At 46.0% G+C, this 24716-nt stretch overlaps 1 long non-coding RNA gene across 1 annotated transcript in view; it reads right to left on the bottom strand.

Moving 5' to 3' along the window:
• Window positions 1–24459, bottom strand: part of LOC146868658 (uncharacterized) — a 228502-nt gene extending 204043 nt beyond the window's left edge. The window contains exon 1 of the long non-coding RNA XR_014966341.1: window positions 24201–24459. This is a non-coding gene — a long non-coding RNA (uncharacterized LOC146868658). The remainder of the gene's footprint in view (window positions 1–24200) is intronic.
• Between the last annotated feature and the right edge of the window lie 257 nt (window positions 24460–24716).

The raw sequence follows: 24716 nt of genomic DNA, 5'->3' as shown, positions 1-24716 counted from the left end.
TGCTCCTGAGCCACGCAAATCTGGCAAGGAGCCTCTTTCACTTCCTACCATTCAAGATATGATTGGTCCACTCAAGGGCATGCAGATTTTCTCCAAGCCTAATTCATCAATAGTTATCATTCGCTCTTAAAGCATCAAGACATTCACTTGTTGGGTATGAGAATAGATCCAGAAAAGATGCCTAACCTCACATGGGTCTCTTTAATTTCAAGAGACTGATCTTTGCTGCTGAGCTGTTTCAAGAGGAAACACGTAAAGTGGCACCAGATGGTCACAACAGTCTGAGCTATAGCAATAACATCCTGGTCTTTGGAAAATTGCAACAAGGACTCTATGAAGGCCCTGTGAACTCCTGCAAAGCTCTTCCTTCCACCAACCTGAAATGTAGTTTCTGGCACTCGCCACTCATGTTCTATGACACATTTTCACTTGTTAGGGTATGAGACTGGATCCCTATAAGGTGCCTAACATCATTTTGGTTCCACGTCTCTTCAAGAGTTTCTGCACTTTGTTCTTTCCTGGGCATGCCCAGTTAGTGTCCCTGAGCTACCAGTGGCTTTGTTATCATCAATGCTCCTTTAAGATGCTTCACATGGAAATCCATGATTGACATTGGTCAAGTATTTACCATAACGGCTTCAATTCAATCAGGAGCTGCTCTGAGGCCAATGATATAACCTGTTTTAGCCAGTGGTGACCACTATCAACAAAGGGTGGTGGGGCGGGTGAGAGGAAGGTGGCAGTGGCGAGCGAGCCGGGGAGGAGGGGGCCAGATACAAGATAAAAATATATATTTTTTAAACTTACATGATGCCACCAGCTGCCTCCCGCTTCACTCCTGCTGGCCTCTTTCTGGTCCCAGCAGCTCCTGAGACAGACCCGCATCCAATTCCCGTGCTGCGGCGCAGCGCAGGAATTGGCCTGAGTGAGCAGGAAAGACACTCCGCTCAGGTCTTGGAGTCTGTGGGCTTTCTCCAATCAGGCTGCTGAATGCAGCCAGGCTGGAAAAACCTAAGTGCGCATGTGTGTTTTGGACAGCCTGAGACTGCCAGCCAAACACATATGCATACTCAGGGAGTGCACAAGTACTCCTCCTCCCACCTCCCATGGCCCGCCCCTTCATGCACAAGCTGGCTCAGAGCCGGCAAAGGAAAATAAAAACAATGCAAGAGCATCGTTTTATTCTTCGTTAGCAGGTTCTGCGCTAGACAGTAGGGCGACTCTCCTCCGCCATTGGTTTTAGCCCTCTCTGCATACCAAAATGCTTGTAACACCATCCCGGCTCGTCTTGGGGCGATCCTAGCTCATCCTGAGTGAGACGGTGATGCACCTGCCAGATATTGCTTTTGCCTGTTGCAGTCTCAAAAAATCTGAAAAGTCCTGCTCTCAGGCTGAGAAAGAGTTGCAGATGGTGGAATGGGCCAGTAAACATTTAGTTTTTGTTTTATGGAAAAACTTTCAGTGTGAGGTGGAGTTATCAGGCTCAGATACCCTCTCTAGCATCCCTAAAGCGAATATACTGCCCAGATAGAGAGGTAGGCTTTTGCCTTCAGAACTATTGTTTCACATTGCCCACAAACCCTTACAGGACTTGTTGTCCTGTTTCCATTTGCATTGCTTCTCTGCAGAGCAAGCTGTTATTTATGGAAAATGTTATTTTCTTACCCAAAGAGAAAAATCTAGCATTTGTGCAGTAAATCTGTTCTTATTTCAGAAAATGTCAAGCTGACATTTGTATTTCCATAATATATTTAAAATTGAATGACAACTCATGCTGAGCTGGAGACACTGAGTGCTGTTATTTTTATATTTCCAGAAAGCTCCTGCTGCAATGGCTATTATTAAATGCATCATGCAGATCCATTCCATCCATTATTATTATTAGTGTTTTTATTATTAAGGCATTTATAAAGCATGACAGCTGTCCGGGCGCCAATAGTGAAGTCTAGACCCATAGAGAGAGGCATTAAAAAGCAGATCCAAAGAGGCAAGTTTTGTGAAGTTTTTATATGTCTATATTGATAAAACATTTTGTAAGGGGCAGAATATAGTCTTAGAGCCCACCGTAGCGGGCTCTACCGATCATTAAAGGTGTCCTCCAGCATTAAAGGCCCGGGCTGGAGGTGAGGGCCTTTAACAAGGGAGCAGGCTTTTAATGGCAGGTAGAGCCCACTATAGAGGGCTCTAAGGCTATTAGAACATTCCGCCCCTAGAGGGGAGAATGTTCTAATTTGTAAAACAAAGCCCTCACAGAGCCCGAGGGGGTTGAAACCCCTCTGGCTCCATGAGGCCTTTGTTCACAGCAGAAGCTGTGAGCAAACATTGGAATGTTGTTGCTCCGGGCTTCTACCAGCCATTAGAAGCCTGGAGCACTCCATTGTCTTCAATGGAGCGCTCAACATTCCAATGCTCCAATGAGAGAAAGAAAGAAGATGTAAGACACAAGTGAAGAAAGATGTTGTATACCTTTTTTAAAATGGCAGGCCAGCATGATAGATTTCCTACTCGTAACTGCTTACAACCCCTAATGCTCTTTAGATGTCTTATAAGGAAATGGAACTAAAAATGAGCTGTGCTGACTCCAATGTTTACCAGCTTTTGTGGGGTGTCAGCCCAAAATTCCCCTAATACCTATCCTGGGTATCTGCTCCATTTCACATATGGTGAGAAAAGAATTCCCCTATGGATGTGTACCCCTTCCCCAAGCAACCAAACTATATGTGAATTTTGATTTTTAAGTAGCCCAGATATTATGCTAATCTAGCATAGAGCTGTGCCTGGTAATGGCAAGGACCAGTAATGTTTCTGGCTCCTAGATGAGTGCACCAAGAATGCCCTCTTTTTAATGGCATGTGACTATTGCAAGTGCTGGTTTGTTGTTGACATGAAGTGGTGGCAGCTCCCAATTTTTGTCAAATTAATGATTTTGACTAGACTGGCCTATTGGCCTCACTCAATTAAAGATCTGCTTCAGTGTAGCACCCAGACCCTTGTGCGCACATCCAATGGGCATGTACAGTGCATGTGTACAGTTCATATGTGGCACATGCATTACTGTGAGACTGTATGTAATGTCCTTGCTTAGACAAGTGGTATCTATTTTGAATAGCACCTGATTACGCATGGTACAATATGGAGGTCAGAAACAGCTTCCCCAGACAGTCATGGTGTATTACTTACATTTCTGAAGGCAGAGGGTGGAGACCCAGACACTGAAGCGAGTGAGGATGAGACACGGGTGCCATTAGAAGTTGTATGAGACATTTTAGCAAAGGGATTGCTGATAGGTTATCATGAGCACTGGCATTTATTAGAAGATGGGTGAGAAGGGGTAAGCCACCAAGTACTGTTGTGGAAGGTGGGGAAGTTTATAAGCAGGGTCTGCACTTTTGTCCATCACTGAGTCCTATTTCAGGAAGGCTGATGACAGCCAGGTGCGGAGTCTTCACACTTCAGTGTGCCCTTGTTTTGGATACTTCTGCTTGGAGCCCACTTCCTGCTGTGAGAGCCAACCCCTCACACCAAGGTGCTGTGTCTGCACTGCAGCCAGAAAATGACATTTGAAGTGGAACCACCTCAATCCAGTTCCAGTATCTTAGAAAGTGGATTCACATCCCCTTCCTGGAAAATGAGTATATAAGTGGGACAAAAACACCCCATGTGGTTCCCGTTACAAGCTCTTCTTGACCAAGGAAGGGCATGTTCCATGGGGAACTCGAAGAGCTTCTCCAAGAACATGGCGGATGTCTGCATGATGCCCGTTCTCCCAGCGATGAGGGGAAAGCAACTGAAGTTTACAACTTGCTGGAGAAGCGGTGGTTAGGCTAGTGTCTAGGAGCTTGCCTACCTGCTCAGCGAGGGAAGAAGTGTGACTGACCCTAAGGGGGAAGCTGTCTAGAAGCACAAAGCCATTGGTACCCTTAGCGTGTGGGGCACCCAGAAAAAGCTCACTATACAGCTATAACATTGTCCTGTGCTGCAATAGGTTTCCTGATCTCACAGAGGGTGGTTCTAGAGGTGAACTCTGTGAAGAAACATAACTGCATAGCCCCATGCCCCCTGCCACTTCTAAAATCAGATAATTAGTGCTGCCGCTGCCAGTTCACTGTGCAACTAAGAGGGGACAAACACACACTGCCCGGGCCCAACGCATGACCTGAAGCCTACACCTGCTATGGACGTCCAGCTTGCATCTACTTGAAGACAAGCCCCACCTGTCTAGCTGACACCTGAAGTGCTCCGTGAAAAGGAGCAAGACGCTGGGCCACTGGCATGGACAAAGAGACACCGTCGAATATGCCAACTAATGCTCGTTGATGGGCCCACCAGCCACCGCTTGCCAATCTGAGTCCTTCACCGAGCACGTAACAGTGAGGCATCGCATTCAGAGGCTGGGAGACTGTAAATGTCAGCAAAGTCAAAACCTGCCAAGGATTTCTCCTTATCAAAAAGGCTCCCTTGGGCTACAGAACTATGTGGACTGAACCACCCTTTATCCAGGAGCACACCTTTTGAATCGTGCACCTCTGCCTATTTGTGACTGAACTCGGTTTACAGGAAGGGACCATTGTAGACACAGCAGGGGGGGGGGTAGGGCTGTGGGTGCACCATTTCAGTATAAGCCTGGGGGTGAGATTATTAACCTTAAATCTGATACTTGTCTAAATGTGGAGTATTTCGAACCCCTGTGATATTAAAAGTACTTTCTTTTAAAAAAAGACAAGCACTGGGCTAGAGAGTTATTTATTGGGTCTATTGATTTATTGTTGAGTTCAGAGTCCTTGTTCCCCCAAACTACCTCCCTGAGGAGCCTTGGACTGCTCGCCCACACTACCCTTAAATTCGAGTGCGGAAAGGGTGTAGATGGCCGAGTTTTTGGAGCCATAGTAGAGCAGACCGCAGGACAACAGTGGCGGATAACCTCAACCCCCATGGTTGGGGTCATGCTCTGGCACATTACTGCGGCCCAACCGCCTGGTAAATCTATAAGATTCATATACCCCACCCTAAGCACCTACATGTTTCAATACAAACTTCAAAATCGTAGCCCAATAAGATGTAGTAGGCCAAGCGTAGGGTATTCAAGGCCCTCCCTTAAACATTCATCTAGCAATGTGGACACCTCCCTGTCCGTGTATATGTTCAGCGCTTTCAAAAGCGCGTCATATTTTGACACTGGTTGGAGCTCCTTTCTAGCTCTTTGTATGTGCCTCCTGTACTCAACCACCTAAGCTATCCACTCCATTCTTGCCCTCCGAAACACTGTACAAGACATCTGACTCCTGCATGAAGCCACGTGACGTGTTGTGACATGACTTGATCATCCCCAGGGTCAAGCAGAGCGGAGTCAGAGTCACATGGCTTGGGCGACAGGCTCACGGGGAACTCCTCAGCATATTCATGTTTTTTGCAAATTGATATGGCTAGAAAATCACCTTTTTTATGTTGATGGAAATGTCATCTTAAGATGGCGTGGGGCTGCTGGATTCTTTGAGATGGTCCTACTGACCACGAGGGTAGGACATTCCCATGCTTTTGTGTTCCTGCAGGCAATGCTTGTGGCAGCATCAGGGAACCGGCCCGCCATGCCATAAAACAGGCCCTCAAACTGCTAAAGAATGGGTCCACAACTGATCTGTCAGACCAGCCCATCGGGCTCTGCATGATCGCCCTATTGGCCAGTCCGACTCTGGCCATCTACGGAAGCCAGAGGTCCACACCAGAAGGTAAGAGAAGCCGCAGGCAGCAGACGCCCCTGAATCTCAGCAGTGCCTCTCCTGACTGCCCCCTATCTCCTGAACCTCAAACAGCAGGCCATGCCTCCTCTCCCCCCTGTGTACTCCTGTAATATTCAGCCACCTCCTCTTTGCCTTTTGCTGCTTGCCTTTTGGCCCTGGTATCTCTGCCTTGCTTCCCTGATGCGTTTCTGAGTCTCAGTGTCTGGCTCCTCGGGTACAAACTAGCACATTGCCACCGAACCTGGCATCAAGAACAGATCTAAGGCAAGCCAATACTAGGCAGCCTCCCAAGGCGCCAACAGTCATGAGGCCCTGGGGCTCCCGGACATTGCTATGGAAGAGGGGTCTTGCATGAGAAATATCCTGGGACCAGCTCGAAAGCTATGGGTTCGCACCGGATCCCAGTTCCGGCAGCTATTCCGGGGCCGGATCTGGGGTCCGTCTGACCCAGGGAAATATGCTGAATTTGTTCTGGTGTCATTTGTGTGTCTGGGGTTCTGGTGACTGGCGGAAACCTCACCCCTATTCCCCCTTATTCCCTTCCCCCCACTCCCCCAACCCCACCGCCGTGGGTTGTGGTGAGTTCCACTAGAGACGTCCCGCCATCATTCTATCGTGATGAATAGCTTCCAGCTACCCAACACCTCTGGAATTATGCAGCAAAGATGAGTCAAACTGTGTGGCAAGGTTGACTAAAGTATGTGGCACGAATTGTCAATTTATGGAGCAAAAAGCAGCTCATTCTGTGGCAGTTTTATTTGGCTATTTTCTCATTTCAACACAATATCGGGTAAGGAATTCACCTCATTTCCCCCAATTTAGCACGTCATATATTGATTAACAACTAAAGGTGACAAGTCGAAATTTGCAAAGGGTCTGCTAAAGCGCGGCACCGCTTGTGCCACTTTTCAAATAAGTTTTGAACCGTTTGAGTCAAAGACTATTTTTATGTTGCACAATTTGATAGACTTTGATGGCAGTGCAGTAAATACCAAACTATGCACACAACACTGCGGCTAAAGAATCGCATAGTTTCACTGGTCTTGCACAACCTCCTACTCTGCGTTTCTCTCATTAGCCGAGTAGATTACATATTGTTTAGCCTCCCTTTGATCATGTACTTTGGGTTTGGCGCTGCTTTCCAGACGCAGAAGGTATTTTTATAGTTTTACTGATGAAAGTCAACACGCTTGTTTTCAGAAATGAGCTAAACCCTTCATATTATAGAATGGCAGGCGCATAAATCAAGGCAAGCGCGCCCTCTTGTGGTCAATCTACCAAATTAATAACTGGAAGCCTGCTCAGTGCTCATAGCCGATTTATGTGACTCATGGCCGGCGACTGCCGGAAGGGCTGACACTGCTCTTCGTCCTTCTGATGTAAATAAATAGGTTTAGTTAAATGGGGTAATAACACATAAATGCCTAGAGCTAAAAATGACAGAACTATAGTAACAAGTGCTATATAAAAAAAACAAGCTGTTACTGATAATAGTAAGGTTCCTCTATATACGTGTTCACTGTTAACTCTTAAATATTGCAGTTATCTTATGATTTTCCATTTAAAAGCATACACATATACATGATTGCCAACGGGGTACGGCAGCATTTTCCCCCTCAAAAGGTCCTCTGTGTGATCGTTTATCAGAAGTGAGGGAGGTGAAGCGTTAGGGGTAACTTGAAGTCCGTGGCGGCCAGTAATTTTAGGAGGGAGAAGGGCAAACGGGTCACACGCCAGGCGCGCAACACCCATTGGACTCACAGGGCTTCAGCCCCCCCCCCCCCCCCGTCGCGTTTGGCAGCCCGGGATGAGACACCTTCCCGGGCAAAAAAGCAGCCGCACCCGAGCACTTCGCAGGTCTTTAGAAAGACCATTTGCATGTTAATGAGGCCTCGCTGTTGTTTCACCCCTTCTAAGAGCCCCTGCAACTCCACTCTGCCTATTGCTTAAAGTTCAGCCCCCCCCGAAATTTTTGCTCAGCCCCCCCCCCCGAAATTTGGCTCTAGTTGCGCCTCTGTCACACGCACACATACACACTCACTCAGCCATGCATTCACACACACACACGCATGCACCCACACTTCCAGTCACAACACTCATTATCAATTATTCAAATATACACGCACACACCAAACATTACTTTAAAAACAAAATCCCCCTTAGCTGCAGCTGTGCCTCGGAGGTCCCAGAAGGGTTGGACTTAGGAGTCCCAACCTCATCACAGAGTGGGATGGGGTCAGTGAGACAGATGGAGTCAGTGAGACTGCTGACCCCACCCCACTCTGTGATGAGCTGTCACTGATTGACACTCGGTCCTGGGCACTACAGGGCTTAAAACTGAAGCGCCCAGGTCTGAGGCAATGAGTGATGCTCCAGAGGGGGAGGGCCTGGAAGACCTTTTCTGAGATGAGGAGGTCACACTCACAGGAGCTATGACATCCTCGTCCCAGGAAAGATCAGTTCAGGCAACCAGGAGCCTGTGCATTTAGCACATGTCTAGCTCATGGCTGCCTGACCTGAAAAAAAGAGTGTTTGTCTGACTGACTTTTGCTCATCCTGTCAGAAACTCTTCTTAAGGGGCAAAACTGACCTTTCTAGTGGACAGCTCCCTTCACTGTACAACTCCACCTGGTAGCTTCTGTCTGTCTTTTTCAGTTTTTTTCTGCCTCTTTTGCCTTTCTTCTGCTTCTGTTTTTTTGAGCTTCTTGCCTTTTTCCTGCTTTTTGCATTTTTTTGCACTTTTTGCTGCCCTTCCTGCTGCGACCCACAGCGGCCTGCCCCCCTCCAGTGACCCTTCCCGATCCCCACGTTAACCGCCTGCCAGCTGTCCAGCCCACGCACATTACTTAATAGCGGCTGTGCTGCTGGTGCACCAAAGGCAAGCCCATCTGTGCCCGTCCATGCCTGGACCGTGCCCAACGCCAGGGACCCTGGTTCTCGGACCTTCCACCGATACAACACCAGCATCCTCCTCACCCTCAACACAGGATGCATCACCACCTGCCACCTTGCCTCATCGAAGGACACCCAAGGACCCTTCTTCTTGCGGAATTACAGCCACACCCTCACCCACCCCAACACACCAGCTCCTCTCACCACCCAGCCGACCAACAGCGCACTTGACCAGCTCAACTGCATCTTCCTCAACATGCACTCCTTTCACAAACACACCACAGAAATTTGGGACCACCTCAACGCTGCCTCTCTCGATATCGCCTTCTTCTGAAACCTGTACCAACCCCTGATCTGGTCCGGACATTGCCACTGCCATCCCCGACGGCTACAAAATCACCTGCAAAAACCGCACGGGCCGATCTAGAGGAGGCATCGCCATCGTCCACAAGAACACCTTCCGTCTGACCACTCACTCGAACGACCCAATGACAACCATGGAACACCTCGTTTTTCAGATCCAGACCAACCCCAACACCACCTTCTGTGGCACTCTTGTCTAAAGGCCTCCCGGTCCCTGGCCGCCCTGCTCCGACACCATAGTAGACCTAATCGCTCCACAGGCTCTCGCATTCCCTGATTACATCCTACTCGGCGACCTCAACTTTCAGCTGGACAACCACAGTGACCAGAACACCGCATCCCCCTTCTGGAGATCCTCGCCAACATTGGACTCAAGCAGCTAGTCACCGCTTTGAACCACACAGCCGGACATACGCTTGACCCCGTCTTCTCTGCCAGCGGGAACATCACCTACAGCCACACCACTAAACTCCTCTGGACCGACCACCACTTCATGCACTTCACCTTCACCACTCCCGCCATTCACCACCGCCCTCACTGTCCCCACCCCGTCATAGCTGTAACAAGGCCATCTCATCACTCTCCTCAGCAGTACCACACCGCCAACATCAACATATGCCAACAACGCAGCACCCAACCTTCACCGATGGATCGCCAACTGCGCCGTCACTCTAGCACCTCTCAAGAAGGCACCAGGCAAGCAACACTCCAAGAAAGCCAGCTGGTTCACTCCCGCCATCCACAAGTCCAGACGCACCTGCAGATGACCCAAGAAGAGATGGAGGAATAACAAAACCATGGAAACCCATGCAACCTTCAAAACTGCCATCAACGCACACCACCTCCTCCTCAAAACCACAAAGAAAATGGCCCTCCAAGACAGAATCAACACCAGCGCACACAACACGCCATCGTCAAGGAGTTCACTAAGCCCAACAGTTAGACTACAGAAGTCACACCCTCCTAAGACCTCTGCAACAAACTCTGCACCTTCTACAACCACAAGATCAGGCAAATCTCCGAAAGCTTCAACATCCAAGACCCTGCCAGAACGCTTGTCACCACTGCACACAACCACGCCGCACCCCAACAGATCCTGCTCAACTGGACTCTGCTCACCACATACGACACACTCAAGACCATAAAGAGCATCCACTCCGGAGCCCCATCGGACCCTTGCCCACATCTTCCATAGAGCAGCCGCCTCCATCGCCCCAGAACTTCGCCACACCATCAACTGCTCCATCGAAACCACCACCTTCGCTGATGACTGGAAACAAGCCAAGATCAAACTCCTGCTGAATAAGCCATTCGCTGACCCAACAGATCTCAGGAACTTTATACCCATCTCCCTCCTCCTCTTTCCAGCCAAGGTCATTGAGAAGGCCATCAACACCCAACTCTCCGAGTTCATCAAAGAGAACAAAATCCTGAACATCTCTCAATCCTGCTTCCCTAGTAACCACAGCACAGAGACCACAATCCCAGCCACCACCCACGACATCTGCTCCCTCTTCAACATCTACATGGCCCACCTCATGGCCATCGTCAGAATCCACTGACTCAACATTGTCCCCTATGCCGATGACACCCAGCTGATCCTCTCCCTCACCAAGGAACCCACAGCCACCAGAACCAACTTTCACAGCGGGATGAAGGTCGTGGCCAACTGGATGAAAGATAGCTGCCTCAAGCTCAACTCAGACAAGACCGAAGTACTCATCGTGAGACCTGCCACCACAGCCTGGGATGACTCCTGGTGGCCGTCGCACTGGGAACCCCTCCCACCCCACGGACTACTTACATAACCTCAGCATCATACTGGACTCCTTGCTCACAATGAACCACCAAATATCCAAGTATCCTCATCCTGCTTCCACACGCTCCACCTGCTTCAAAAGACATTCAGATGGATCCCCACAGAATGCAGAAAGACAGTTACCCACACACTCATCATCAGCAGACTTGAGTACGGCACCACACTCAACTCCTGCATCTCCCAGAACCAGCTCAGAAACCTACAGAACGCTCAAACTGCCACAGCCAGACTGGTCCTCGACATTCCCCGCTACAGCCACATCACACAACACCTCCGACAACTCCACTGGCTCCCAGTCAGCAAGAGAATCACCTTCAAGCACCTCACACATGCCTACAAAACTCTCCACGATGCAGGACCAGCATATCTGAACCACTGCCTCTCATTCCATGTACCCGCAAGACAACTTCGCTCTGCCCAATTTGCCATGGCGACCGTCTCACGGATTCACAAGACCAGAATCTCCTACCTCGCTACTAAGACCCCTCCACCTGAGGCAATCCCAGTCGCTGACCCAATTCAGGATGGATCGCAAGACTTGGCTCTTTGACTGAACCTCCATGGTTAGATGGCTCAGCAGCCCTACTCCCCCTCAGCGCCTTGAGTCCCTCACAGGTGAGTAGCTACGCTATACAAACTCCTGATTTATTGAAAGGTGAGGGGGCGTGGCCCCTCAGCCTCTGTAGATGGGCCACAGCTGCTTGAAGCCCTCCCTTAATGCCGACTCCAGCCATGACATGAATGACATCAGACAATACTGATTGCCTACTACAGAATGCCTCATGGCTGCTCTACTTTCATCCAGTATATGACAGCACTGTTTCTCAGTGTGATATCAGTAGGCCTTCTTCAGGGATAGGCTAATCCTCTTTTCCAGAGTCCAGTGCCCCACCTTGATACACATTTCCACTTTCACCACTGAATGGAACCAACTTCTCAGTTTGAGGACCACTGATCTAGTTGAACCACTGTCAAGGGCAGGACTGACCTACCTACATTTCAGGAAAACGCACACCCTCAAAAATACCCTCAATTTTAAGGACATTGAGTGAGAGCTACCAAAAAAGGGGTCTTCCATCTCCTCCGTTCATGAGACAGTTTCTTGAAGTCCCCGTTTCTGCGAATTTTCAACATGGCACCTGAAGACAGTCCTTGATATATAAATGCATAACAAAATGGCAATTTTACTACCAGTTCACATCTACATGCATTTGAGATACCATCTTCTGTCTCTCTGGGGTTTCACAAACTCATGGTTGTGATGATAGGATTTGGTCAGTCATGAACATAAAAACAGATTAGAAAAAAGAGCATCTGTAAAGCCAAACACTCAAAGGAGAAATTCATGCTTTTGGTTGACATTTTAGAATTAGGCTATTCTATATTAGGATATGATTTGTATGTTGTTTGGGCATCTAAATTATTTGGGGAGCCCAATTTTGGAGCTCTTCAAACCGGGAAAGATGATATTCTTTTTGTATAAATGGACACCTTGGTACTGGTAGAGTTCTCAAGTAGCACTCGTGCTAGTAGTTCTGGTACAGTATTTGCAAGGTGGTTTTGCTGCTTTTAATTTGGTTCTGATGCTTGTATTTTGCTCTGGAACTTTTGTTTTAGTTCTTGTACTTGGAGTTTGACCTGGTACTTGTAGTTTGCTATGATAATTGTAATTGTGGTCTACTCCTGGGTATTTTGTTCTGCTGTGTGTAGTTTAGGTCTACAATGTAACTTTGGAGTGTGGCTAGGTCAGCCCTTGCGTAATTCCATTATTATAATCAAAATACCAATAGTATCTGGGAGGTGCTCGAGGGAACAGCTGAAACGGCCACCCACGTATCCAAAAGTCCTCCGTGACCAAAGGTACACAAAGAGCAGATTATAAAGAAAGATCCCATTCCCGAGCAGAAAACAAATTCATATCATCAGGAAGCCAGTCCAAGAAATATCAGTCCTTATCTTGTGTATTAATATTCTTCTTTATTGGGTATTATACAAGTGGTCAGCAAATGTATGAATGGCGAATGCACACCTCCTCTTAGAAATATTATGGGCATTTTATAAAGCACGGTGTTAAAATTATCGCCACTGTAGCGGCAGAAAACTGCAGCTAAAGCGGCGATAATGGGCTTGATAATATGCCGCAGAGAATTCCAATAGAAGCCCAGGTTGACACCAGAACATGGGCTTCTATTGGAATTCTCAAGGGCATTTCTTGAGGGTTTCTTGATAATATGCCCCTAAATTGTTTAGCTGAAACTGCCAAATGGATGCGTGCAAGCAGCGCTTTGTATCGTCCCTTCAAGCATCACTCTGCAGACAGTGGTACATCAATGAATTTCGCATGGGCTACACAAATGGATTAGCACATCATGTCGGATTGGAAGGATGGTGAATCTGAACACTCTATGGACGTATCTCATACTCAATGGACTTTCACTGACAAATTCGTGTTTTTCGTGTTGGTGGCATTGTAACGTTTTACAGTTTAAGCTGATATAATTCACTGATGCAGCATTTTTGTTTATGACTCAGTGTTGTATTCGTTATGATTTTCGAACTTACAGGATGGAATGTGTTTTGGTTTTATTTTGGGGGGACAATGCATTATGGGTTTTGTAGTCGGATTAGCCGGTTTACAATAATGGAGGTATTTCATTTGAACTAAGTAATCACGTGGTTATATTGAAAACACCCCTGGGAGCTTTTTAAGTACCATCAGAGGGAAAGGGAGCACGAGATGACTTTTTGGGAATGAAGGGCGGCATGTAGAGGTCATAATGCCGAACACGGCTTGCATGAGGTAATTGGGTTCTGTTTGTATTTTATTTAATTTATTCATGAGGATGTGAATTTACGAGGGAGGGTTCAAGGGTGGCGATTCCTGGGGAGTTATAGCGGTGATATCAACTGTTCAAGCACTGAGCACGTTTTGTTTTTAAGAAAGCGTTCCATTTAGTTTTTTCTGGTGAATGAAGGAGGGTTGGAATTGGGAGGTGACATCTGGGTAGAGAAAGAGGGGAAACTAGGATTTGTAAGTCTCAGACGAAGGTTTGTCTGCGAGTGGTTGGTTAAGCGGATTCTTTTAATTTTTTACAGTGACCCTTGACAAAGAACCGAACAGGTTCGAAATGCACTGGGTTTCACTGTGAGTCCTGAGGAAATACAATTAGCCGTACATACTTTGGATTGGCAACAGAAAGTATTTGAAAATACGAAAATAAAGTATTTTGCATAATTATGCTGTCTCCGGATTGATTCTACGAATGTATAAGATTTGGACAACTTGAATTGAGGATTGTTTGGTTTCTATGGATTAAATATGGTCAAGTTTGAAAAGTGGTTTATATGGAGCATTGTTCTCACTCAAGCAGTGCAGCAGCTGGGTGAGCAAAAACGCACCCTTTGCTAGTATTTTACAAGTGGCTCATGACAGAAAATAGGCGTAGCTGGTATACCCGAGATGTAGCCAACACGTGTTTCGTCTTGGGTATTTCGCCCATCGACTTCCTCAGGACAAACGTGAATTGAAGAACAGGTCCGCCAAAATCCAGGCAAAGCCTGTAAATAGTCCCAATCATCATGGGTCTTAGTAGAGCTTGTATACCAGGAAAAACAGTCAGTCAGTCCTCAATCACGACGGGAGTACTCTCCGAAATCCGATATACACTTATAAACGTATCTACCTGGAATACAAGTATATTTAATATATTAGTTCATACGCCCGACTGTTTTTCCTGGGATATAAACTCTACTAAGACCCATGCTGAATAGGACTACTTACAGGCTTTGCCTGGATTCTGTTCTTGAATTCACGTTTCCCCTGATGAAGTCGATGGGCGATATACCCAAGACGAAACAAGTGTTGGCTACATCTCGGCTATACCAGCTATGCCTATTTTCTGTCATGAGCCACTTGTAAAATACCCATGGCTTTGAACAGGGTGAGAAAATAAAGAAGAATATTAATACACAAGATTTGGACTGATATTTTCTTGAACTGACTTCCTGATGATATGAATTTGTTTTCTGCTTGGGAAAGGGATATTTTTTTATAGTTTAGGTCTACTTCCTGTAGTGTGTTCTAGTACATTTAGGGGTCGATTCCGATCCTGTATTTTTTTTTCCGTACGACTCGTATCCGTAATTATTTCCGTATGAATCGTACAAGTCCCGTCCGAGCCGTGAAGTACGATTCGTACGGGAAAAATACATACGGATTGGCCCAATCCATACGAATGGGATCGGGAAAAGTTGTACGAGACGGACCCGGACACTTTTCCGTACGAATCCTAACCCCTTCCCCGCTCATGACGGAACCACTCCGTCATGAGCCACGGTTGCGCTGTGCTCATGACGGAGTGGTTCCATCATGCTGTGGCCGTTGGCGGCCGCTCCACCCACGCGGCGCTAATTCCCCGCCTGTGCGGGCGATTAGCGCAGTGGGCGGAGACGTGACGGAACCACTCCGTCATGAGCACAGCTCAACCGTGGCTCGTAACGGAGTGGTTCCGTCACGAGCACAGCGCCACCGCGCTGCCCCCAAACCCCCCCCAGCGCCGCGGCGGAATTCCTGCCGCGGCAAAGGGGATAAAAATACAGTCCGACCGTACAAGTACGATCCGGACCGGCTTTCCGATTTACGAATCGTACGGAAAACGTCCCGTACACGGGGAATGACTTTACCCGCTACGAAGCGAACTTTGTACGACTCGTATCCCGGGAAAAGTTGTTCCCGGGGTGCGAGTCGTACAGGGGTATGAGTTGTACAGGCACCCCCAAACATATGTACGCACCGTACAACAATATCGCGTATGTACGCACCGTACATATGCAATGTTGGTGTACGCACCGTACATACGCAATGTTGGTGTACGCACCGTACATACGCAATGTTGGTGTACGCACAATACATACGCAATGTTGGTGTACGCACCGTACACGTCCACTTCCGTTGTTGCGGTACGCAGGGGTTGCTGGACACGCCCCCCCCCAAGTGACCAGACCCTGGTGGTAATGTATGGGCTCCATATTATAGGTTTGGCTTTGGGTATGGGGTATGTTTCCTGCCCCTCACCCCCACCCTGGCCCCTGGGTGTTGTTCTCACCTTCTGCGGCGTGTGCGTCGGTTTCAGTGCACCAGGTCATAGGCTAAGAGGACCGGGATGACACGTACGATGGGGTTCATGGCGTGTACGTAGCGTACCGGGGCTCCGTTTGTAAGACTCTGCTTTTACGGCTGTTTTTGGCTCCGGTAAGAAAAGAGCCGCACGGAGTGCCGTAGGGACGAATCGTACTTGCTGGGCCGGAAACCGCTGCTTAAATACGTCCGGACGTTGCGTACAGGCTGTTCCGGATCAGAATCGTTGTTTTTTTTACCCGTACGGTCTTTTGTACGATTCGTACGGAAAGAGGCTTTCTGTACGAATCGTACTTCCTACGTTGTAAGGAAAGTTTACCGGGTACGAGTCGTACGGAGAAAACGCTCCGTACAACGATTCGTACAGCCTTTTTCCAGGATTGGAATCGGCCCCTTAGTGTCATTTTCTGGTACTGCAGGTATGTTCTGCTGCTTGTATGTTTGTTCAAGTACTTGTTTTTTATCCCCATTCATGTAAAGCTAGAATCACTATAATAGAAGATAGAAAGGGGGCTGAATGACATAACCATAACCTAATAGGTCACAATTTGATCTCGCTGGTTGGATTCAGACTTCAAATATTTGTTATTGATTTTTGATAAGAAATAGACAAGACCATACAAAAAAGAGCATCGGAAAAAGGTACAATTAATACATAGCTTGATAGCAAAACAATTATCTAACAGTTATATAAAAGTTTAATAATAGGTAAGAAACCTCTAATACCAATAAATACAATTGGATAGTGCAATAAAAGAAAATCATGCTGAGAGCAATTCCAACATTCACATAAATTCAATCGTTTTGCTTTTAATAACCTAAAAGGAGTCCACAGGCAATTGAATAAAATAAATGTGTTAGTTTAAAATAGTTAAATGGGTAGCCATCCTGAAATGTCATTCAACCAGATCCGGAGAAAATAAAATATCTAACTCCTTATTCCAGAAAGAAGTTAGAAAATCTATATTATCCCTTGCACATCCATTACATTTTTTATAAATAAGTGACACAGCATGAGAAGAGGAGGCCATCGTTTGGATATACACTGCCAAATCAGAGTACGCATTCTAAGGAAAATTATTACGAAAGGCGTCAAGTATTTAATTACACAAAAGTTCATATTTATAGCTATCTGTAGACTTTAAAGCAAACACCTGTTGCAATTAAATCAAAGGTTAAAAAAGCATTGCTATGATAGATATCTTCCAAATAAAAAATAGCAGCTTAAATCCAGGAATTCCAAATTTTTTTAGTGCAATTTAATTCAAGCCTAGGATTATACCATAATGATGAATGTAAAGTATGTGACATAGAAAATTGAAAAATTGAATCGAAATCCTGTAATATTAATTTTGTAGATTTAGCAATTACTGATTTCTGAAGCAAACTCGTTGAATTAGCCATAGTGACCAATGCAGGTAACGGAAATGGAGCAACCAAATTTTGTTCAGTACATAGCCATGCAAGAGTGTTGTTAGGTGTCGAAGATTGAAACCACAATGTACTTGTTTCAAAATGAATGCTTTATGATAATTAAAAAAAATTGGTGAACATAATCCACCATTGTTCTTAACCAACTTCAGTTTTTTATAATTTATAGGAGGTTTATTATTCCAAATAAATGTGGTAACAAGTTTATCCCTATTTTTATAGATATTAAGAGGGAGCTGAATAGGCATCATAGAAATAAGATAGAAATTCTTTGGAACAATAACCATTTTAACAGCATCTATCTTCCCCCACAAAGTTAAATGTAAAGCCGACCATTTTTTAAATTTGTCTTTAACATAATCTAAAATACAGTCACAATTTAATGAAATTGATTCTGTTATGTTATGTGAGAATATACCAAGGTATTTAATTTTGTCTTTAGCTCAAATAATTTCTTTGTTTGGAACCATAGCTGGAACACAGTGAATATTTAAAGAAAAAAAAATCAGTTTCTTTTTACTTTTTAGTGAATATCCTGAAAAATGAGAACAAGTGTTAATTAAACGTAATAATGGAGGGATGGATGAAGACGGATCCACAATATAGAGGAGTACATCATCAGCATAGGCTGAAGTTATCAAAGGGATTGCTGGTTGGATTCTGACTGGCCTACGGGGAAGCAAGGAGATCTCCAAAAGGCCAGTGCTTCAGAAGAGCCAACAGTGGCGGAACAGGCTCGGGCACATGTCAGTCACCACAGAGAATGCACTGAAGCTTAAGCAAAAAAGTGAAAGTGCTAATTAAAATCTTTCTACTTCATGATGCAGCGCTATAATGGCGGGCGGTTACCGATGGAATGTTCTTCATCACAAGGATAAGCACAAGGATACTTCTGTCACAAATTAAAGGATACTTCCTTAATATGCAATTGTAAACCACTCCTGTGATGCCGTGAGAAGGGTCTGGCGAGCAGACCATGCTAGACAGAGCCAAGGGCGCTTCATTTTAGATGACTGATCACATGACCAGAACGTAACCGCCAGGGGGCGGCTGGTGACATTTTAAAGTGGTGGGGCGTAAGATGATTGGTATACTTCACCGTTGCGAGCGAGCGTAGCGAGCGAGCCCGAACCCCTATAAGGAGGGTTCGGGGGGTTCTCCCCCCGAGAAAATTTTGAAAAAAGAGAAGAGAAATGGTGCATTTTCAAGCAAATTTGAGAAAGCAGGAAGGTTAATAAAGCAATTGTGAAAGTGCAGTTATAACATTAATAAAGAGATGTCATATAACATAGGTAGCTGCTTATTCAGTATAACCACAGAGCTTCATAACATCTGAGTTCCAACGGATAGGACAAACTCCCTCTAAATCTAAAAGACACAACTTAAAAAACTGACAACTCCTTAAAAAACATCTATGGTACAATGAAAACATGTCTAACACTCGCATTTATTTTCCCCTTGGCATCCTGTGCAGCCACTAATTCTAGCAGCTTTTTCTTCCAGTATAAATTCTAGGCTTTGGCCATGGGCCCGCACAGACGAAATTAAGTCTGAAATGCCCACGTGCCATTTGAGCCATTACAGAATGTGTCCATTGAAGAACCTGCGCGGAACTAAAATGGCCGCGCATGTTCTGTGGGACATTCATCAGAGAGCCATACGGAGACATTATTAATATAATAGCGTGCAATGAGGCGGGATGGACGGTGGGTGGCAGTAACGGAAGGCCCCTATTCACCGGCCTTGTAATAAGCTATAACACAGGCCTTGAAAACGAGGAAGGGCAATGAATCACAATACACCTTCTTCAACACCGTAAATGCAAGTGTCCCACAGTTGCACATAGATACAGGACAAATCAGGTGGCGAAATTACCCTAAGAAATTCCTGAAGAGTCGTGGGTTAACATTTGTGCCAGAGCAGTGAGACCCTCGAACTTCTTTCTCTCAACATAAATAAACTTCAGAAGAGACTAACTCCGCTTCGGTGTACAGTATGGGAGAAGGGCAATGAAAAAGAATACTGACTGATATAAATATTATAGCCGGGGCTTTAAGTGGGATGAAAAAACTGGGGAGCGCTGGGGTCTCTCAACCTGTGGGCTTAAACCAAAGACCTATATTTCAGAAAACCCCTGAACACTGAGCAGCTCTGACTGGCATTTAGCTAAGATCATTTACAAAGGCGTAGCATCGGAAGCATGCTGGTAGAGCCCAGTCCGACTTTAAATACATACTCTGTTTCTATTATCTGTGTAGCTCCAGTGCTTGGAATTAACCACAATGTGGCCTTGTAGCGCTTTACAAAAATCTGTCCCTCAATAAATAGAGTAGAAATATGGTTTTATCTCAAAGCTTCTTTGATTTCTGTTCAAACAACCTGCCTGCCGCCACAATGCAAAGCGATGTTTGAAATGAATACCTGCTAGTTTCTTGAAAACAAACCACCATCAATTTTGCTTCTCAATTCAAACAGCAGGTTTTCCTGCTCACCACAATGCTAGGTTACAGCTGGTAGCCTGACTGCCTGCGGCTTCGAGGCACACCTCCTTCAGTTCCTCTTACGGCTCTGGAATCATCAAGTCTGCAACAACTACTGCGCTCATTTCAGTTCTTATTTTTCTTTTGTATCGCACCGTGTGCTTCCCGAAGGTAGCCTCAGCGCAGCATAAACATATACACCCAACATCGAAATATACCAGTAACCATTGTGCAAACAGTACAAAAGAGATAAATAAGAACTATGCCCCATACTCAACAGTAAAACAAGCGGTCCAGTAGATTCACAAAGAATTCTGTTCTATTTCCTGCATTTTTCATGAAATTAAAATGCTCTTGTCTTTTAATATGCCTGAGGTCTGTCAAAGTTCATTTCCACAAATAAGCTACTCACGAACCAAGCTGTGTAAATTGCTTACGGTTCCTCCGCACCTGCATGTGACTCCAGTGTTTGCTTGGTGGTCTCGATGCAATTAGGGGAGATAACCTAGCACGCTACAGAGTTCTAACGGGCAGAATGGTGAAGTTCAACCGTCGAGTTTTGGTGCCCACTGCACACGGCAACCATAAGTACTGTACTGTAGTACATAAATCTCCGAGTCCTCCTCTCTGTGTTCCAGTAGAGGAGGAGGCAGACCAAGTACATTAGGAGGCCCTAAAAACCCTTAGTTTTTACACTCAATTTTGCGGACTTCACACTTAAGAATGAATCAATCACCAGAGCCCAGAGAGAGGCCTTACCGTAAAAACCCTTCGTTTTTACACACGACAAATGAATCGCCACTGCCAGAGAGAGTAGTAGCACCTGGCTGCACCACACGAGGTCTTGACTCGACGACTCGACGTGGTCTCAGACTCACTCAGTCGTGTCACACACCGCACGAGGTCTCGTCTCATCAGTCGTGCCGACGCAGTGACCGTGACGGTCCGGAGCCTGCGCAAGCGAGGTCACGTCACGAATCTATGGCCAATTACAGTGCGGCACAGCGGCAGGGCCACCCCACCTCACGCGCGGCAGCCAATGCGGAAAATGCCTGCCCTCAGGCTCAGGCTGCGCGGTGTCTCTGCCAATCCAGACGCTGCATTAGCAGTGCCAGGATTGGCTAGAGCACAGGTGACGGCTCGCCCATTAGGAGACCGGGGCTGCTGCATGAAGCAACCCTCGGCTCCGACTCCCCCCCTTGCTTTCCTGGCTTGAGTGGCTACCTATTGGCCAATGCTATGGGTAAGAGGGTAGTGGGCATGTTCGGGATGGTCAAATCCCAAAATCGAGCATGCGCACTTACCCGCACAATACAGCAGCGCTTAAGCGCAACTACCTCTACTGCTGTACTGCAGTGTCAGTCAGACAGTCAGCCCCGCCCCCACCCACCCACTTCAGCGCCGCGATTCCGCAAGCGTGCAATGCCGACTGCGCCTGCTGCGCACGGCCTCACGAGTCTAGTGGGGCATCGCCCCAACGCCCCAATGGACGCACCGCCACTGGTAACCGCGGTGCTAAGCATGGGAAGAACATAGACGGTCCATGGCACCATGCACTTGACACCCATGGCCATAGACCGGATCCCTTTTTCTGTGTCACATTACGCACAATGCCGTGTGTGAGTTTGATGGAATCCACAAATGGAATCCATCACCTCCACCATAAGCATGGACCATTGAAGCACAATAACTCAATGGAGTTAGGAAACACACAGGAGCAACTGTACTCATTGTACCACAGATGAAAAAACATAGGTTCAGGACCATTGTCTTGAGCTGCACAGTGTCATGACAACTTTTGAGCAAACACCACGGCAACTGTCGAAATTTAGCTCTCAATAGTCTAGTACCATAGAGCTCCAACTAATACAAGGCTACACGAGAGGTCATATCCCATGTCCTGGTAACCCCTTGGCATTTTCAAGGGTCGTGTTTTCCCAGAATTCCCAGAGGAAATCAACATTTATGATTCTGCTGTATGAGGTACTTGAAAAAATATTTTTTGTCTACTTTAGATTTGTTGTTTTCTTCTGCGATTCAGTCTAGATGTCCTGGAAATAAAACCCATTTCCAGGGCAAGTTAATGCGAATATTTTCGATTGTAAATATCAAGTATGGGAGTTCTATCTTTTGAATTTTACGATTTATTAAGCCTAAAAACACAGGGTCATATTTACAATAAAGTGGCAAAGTGTGTCGTTAAGCCAAGTATATTACTAGAATATGGTGCAGCCCTGCGTTTCCCCCTGTGCTGGTGCTAAATTTAGCTGCCTAGCATCAACGCAGGCCCCATTGCACCATAGTGCAAGGGGGCCTGTGTTGAGAGGAAGATTGTTTATGTGCAGGAAGGTCACCCTGCCAAATGCATTGCAGCACACACAATTTAATTCGTTTTACTTATATATTTCTTTACCTCACTCCAAACGGCCGTATGCCGGAGTTTACTACCACCCACCCTGCACCTCCCCTCCCTGCCCCGCCCCGCCTCACCGCCCCGCAGCACTCTCTCCAGGAGTCGCTACTGGTTTATAGGGGAATAGGGTGGAAAGTAATTTAATTATAATAAATTAATGATTGTTTTTTATTTATTAATATTTATTTAATGGAGATTTTATAGTGTTAATTGTGGCAAGTAATGTATTATTAATTAATTATTATTTGGTTGTTAATCAATAATAATTAAATATTTGCTAATTAATTATGGTAATTGTGTATTTCTTTTTAGGTGTGGTTGTGGGGATTAAAGGTCAAAGGGTGGGAATTAATTCATTTTTAATTAATTATTAATAAGTTGTTAATTGATATTAATTCATATATCGAAAATTAAATATGGAAGTTGGGTAATTAATTTTAGGTGTGGGTTGTGGGGTTTATACGGGTAATGGGTGGGAAGCAATTCATTTTTTATTAATTAAGAATTATTTGTTAATTGATATTTATCAATTAATTGTAAATTAACTATGGAAAGTTTAGGTGAGGGTTGTGGGGTTTATAGGGGTAAAGGGCGGGAAGTAATTTATGCTTCATTAATTATTAATTAGGGAGAGGATGTAGCCTCATGGCTAGAGCAGCCGACCACAAAGCTGGGAAACCGAGTTCGAGTCTCAGCAACGATGCTCAACATCCTGTGACTCTGGGCAAATCACTTAATCTCCCAGTGCCTAACAAAACAAGCATTGGCATAGCCAATAGGTCTCGCTTTTGGGACCTTATAAGTATTTAGTTATGCAGCACAATATCCTTGGTGCAACAACATCAACTGTTGCATGGTTAAACACGTATAAGGTCCCAAAGGCGAGACTTATTGGCCAATGCTTGTTTTCCTTCCAGACACAACGCGTTTGAAAGTCAAATCCCAGCAGACAGTTCACTTTCAGCACACTCTTCGTTTGGCTTCCTAAGCAGTAAGAGAATACACAGAGGCACCACTAATGCGCCCAAACAATCAATCACCGGCAGTTACACCAGACACTGGTCACCAATCAAAGGTCCACCTTCTCCAAAACAAACACTGCAGGCCATGCTTCTCTTTCAGAAAGAACGCTAAGAGCAGCCTTCCTGCCTCTCAAGGGCAATCAAAGCCACTTGCTGTGCTATTGAAAAACAAACACAAAATACAAGCAGCAATTAAAAGCTCAAATGGTACCTTGCAAGCAGAGTTTCAAGTCAGGAAAATTAAACTGGTTGGAAAAAAATTGTGTGGGGTGTGATGGGCCTCGTACAACAAAAAGAAAAAAAGAAAATACAATAAAAAGTCTATGAATTGAGAAATACAACTCTGAAGGGCCACGCAGGCACATGCTTTCATTTTAGTCTTCACTAGAGAGGTGTAAAGATTCAACACTTATTGCAGCTACACAGCTTGTCGTTTTTATCACTCGCTCGTAAAAACGATCGGACAGGATAGTTTGCTCTCTGTGACTCCATGCAGTGTGTGCCAAAAAAGCACATAAAAGATTAGAAGGAATCATGTAAAAGGAGCTGCACGGGCAAAGAAAACTCGAGGACGTTTCACCACAGAGAGGCAGACACCTGGAGGGGGGAAGGGAGGGGGAAAGCTAGAGAAGGGGGCACGAGTCTGACAGGAGCCGTTGAGGCGGCGCCGGGTAGGGGGAAGATGCATGTTTGGAACAGCAATACCCGTGGGGGAGGGGGAATGGCTGAGAAACGGGGCGAACTAGGCACGAGACCTAGGGAGTAAAGAATTATTCCTCAAGAAAAATACATTGCTTTGCAGACACCAGGAAAAGGATTACACCTGTTCAGCACTAAATTTAAAACGACCCATTGCTCATTGAAGGTGGGAACAGGCATGAGTTAATTGCGTGGTTAATTATTACCTCGAGCACGAGTGTGGCTGCAGAAACGCAGGTCCTTGCAGTTCGGTCCTCGAAGGGGCTGCTCTTACCAAGGCTGGGGCGTCGCTACCAATGCTGCAGCAGGTACGATTGCACCAGGGGCCCAGAGGCCTTAGATGTTCACTGTAGCCTGACTATTAAAGAATCTAACTTTCCAAGCAGAGGTGAGGCGGGGCCATTGTCGTTGCTCACACGATTGGCCCATGGCACCCTTGCTGCGCCTATGACTGAAAGCCATTTGTGAGTCGTTGGCAAGAGGCAAGAAAGTGTCAGGTAGAAACAAGAGCAATTCTTATATTCAATTAAAAAAATAACCAGTAGATGGCAGTGTTGTCCAGGTCTTCCAATATGGGGAGAGAGTGAAGTAAAATCGTCACACGGCTCGAGCAGGCACTCTAATATAACTGCCGAAAACAAAGTTATAAAATCGTTCAAGAATTTAAGCCCACATAAAATGTAGAGTGAGATCAAATGAATAGTCCTCAATGGCGTCATGAT

This window comes from Triturus cristatus, chromosome 1_2, assembly GCF_964204655.1.
Source record: "Triturus cristatus chromosome 1_2, aTriCri1.1, whole genome shotgun sequence".
Taxonomy (NCBI): Eukaryota; Metazoa; Chordata; class Amphibia; order Caudata; family Salamandridae; genus Triturus; species Triturus cristatus.
Note: the sequence above shows the minus strand (reverse complement) of the source record. Positions and strands in the feature narration are given on the sequence as shown.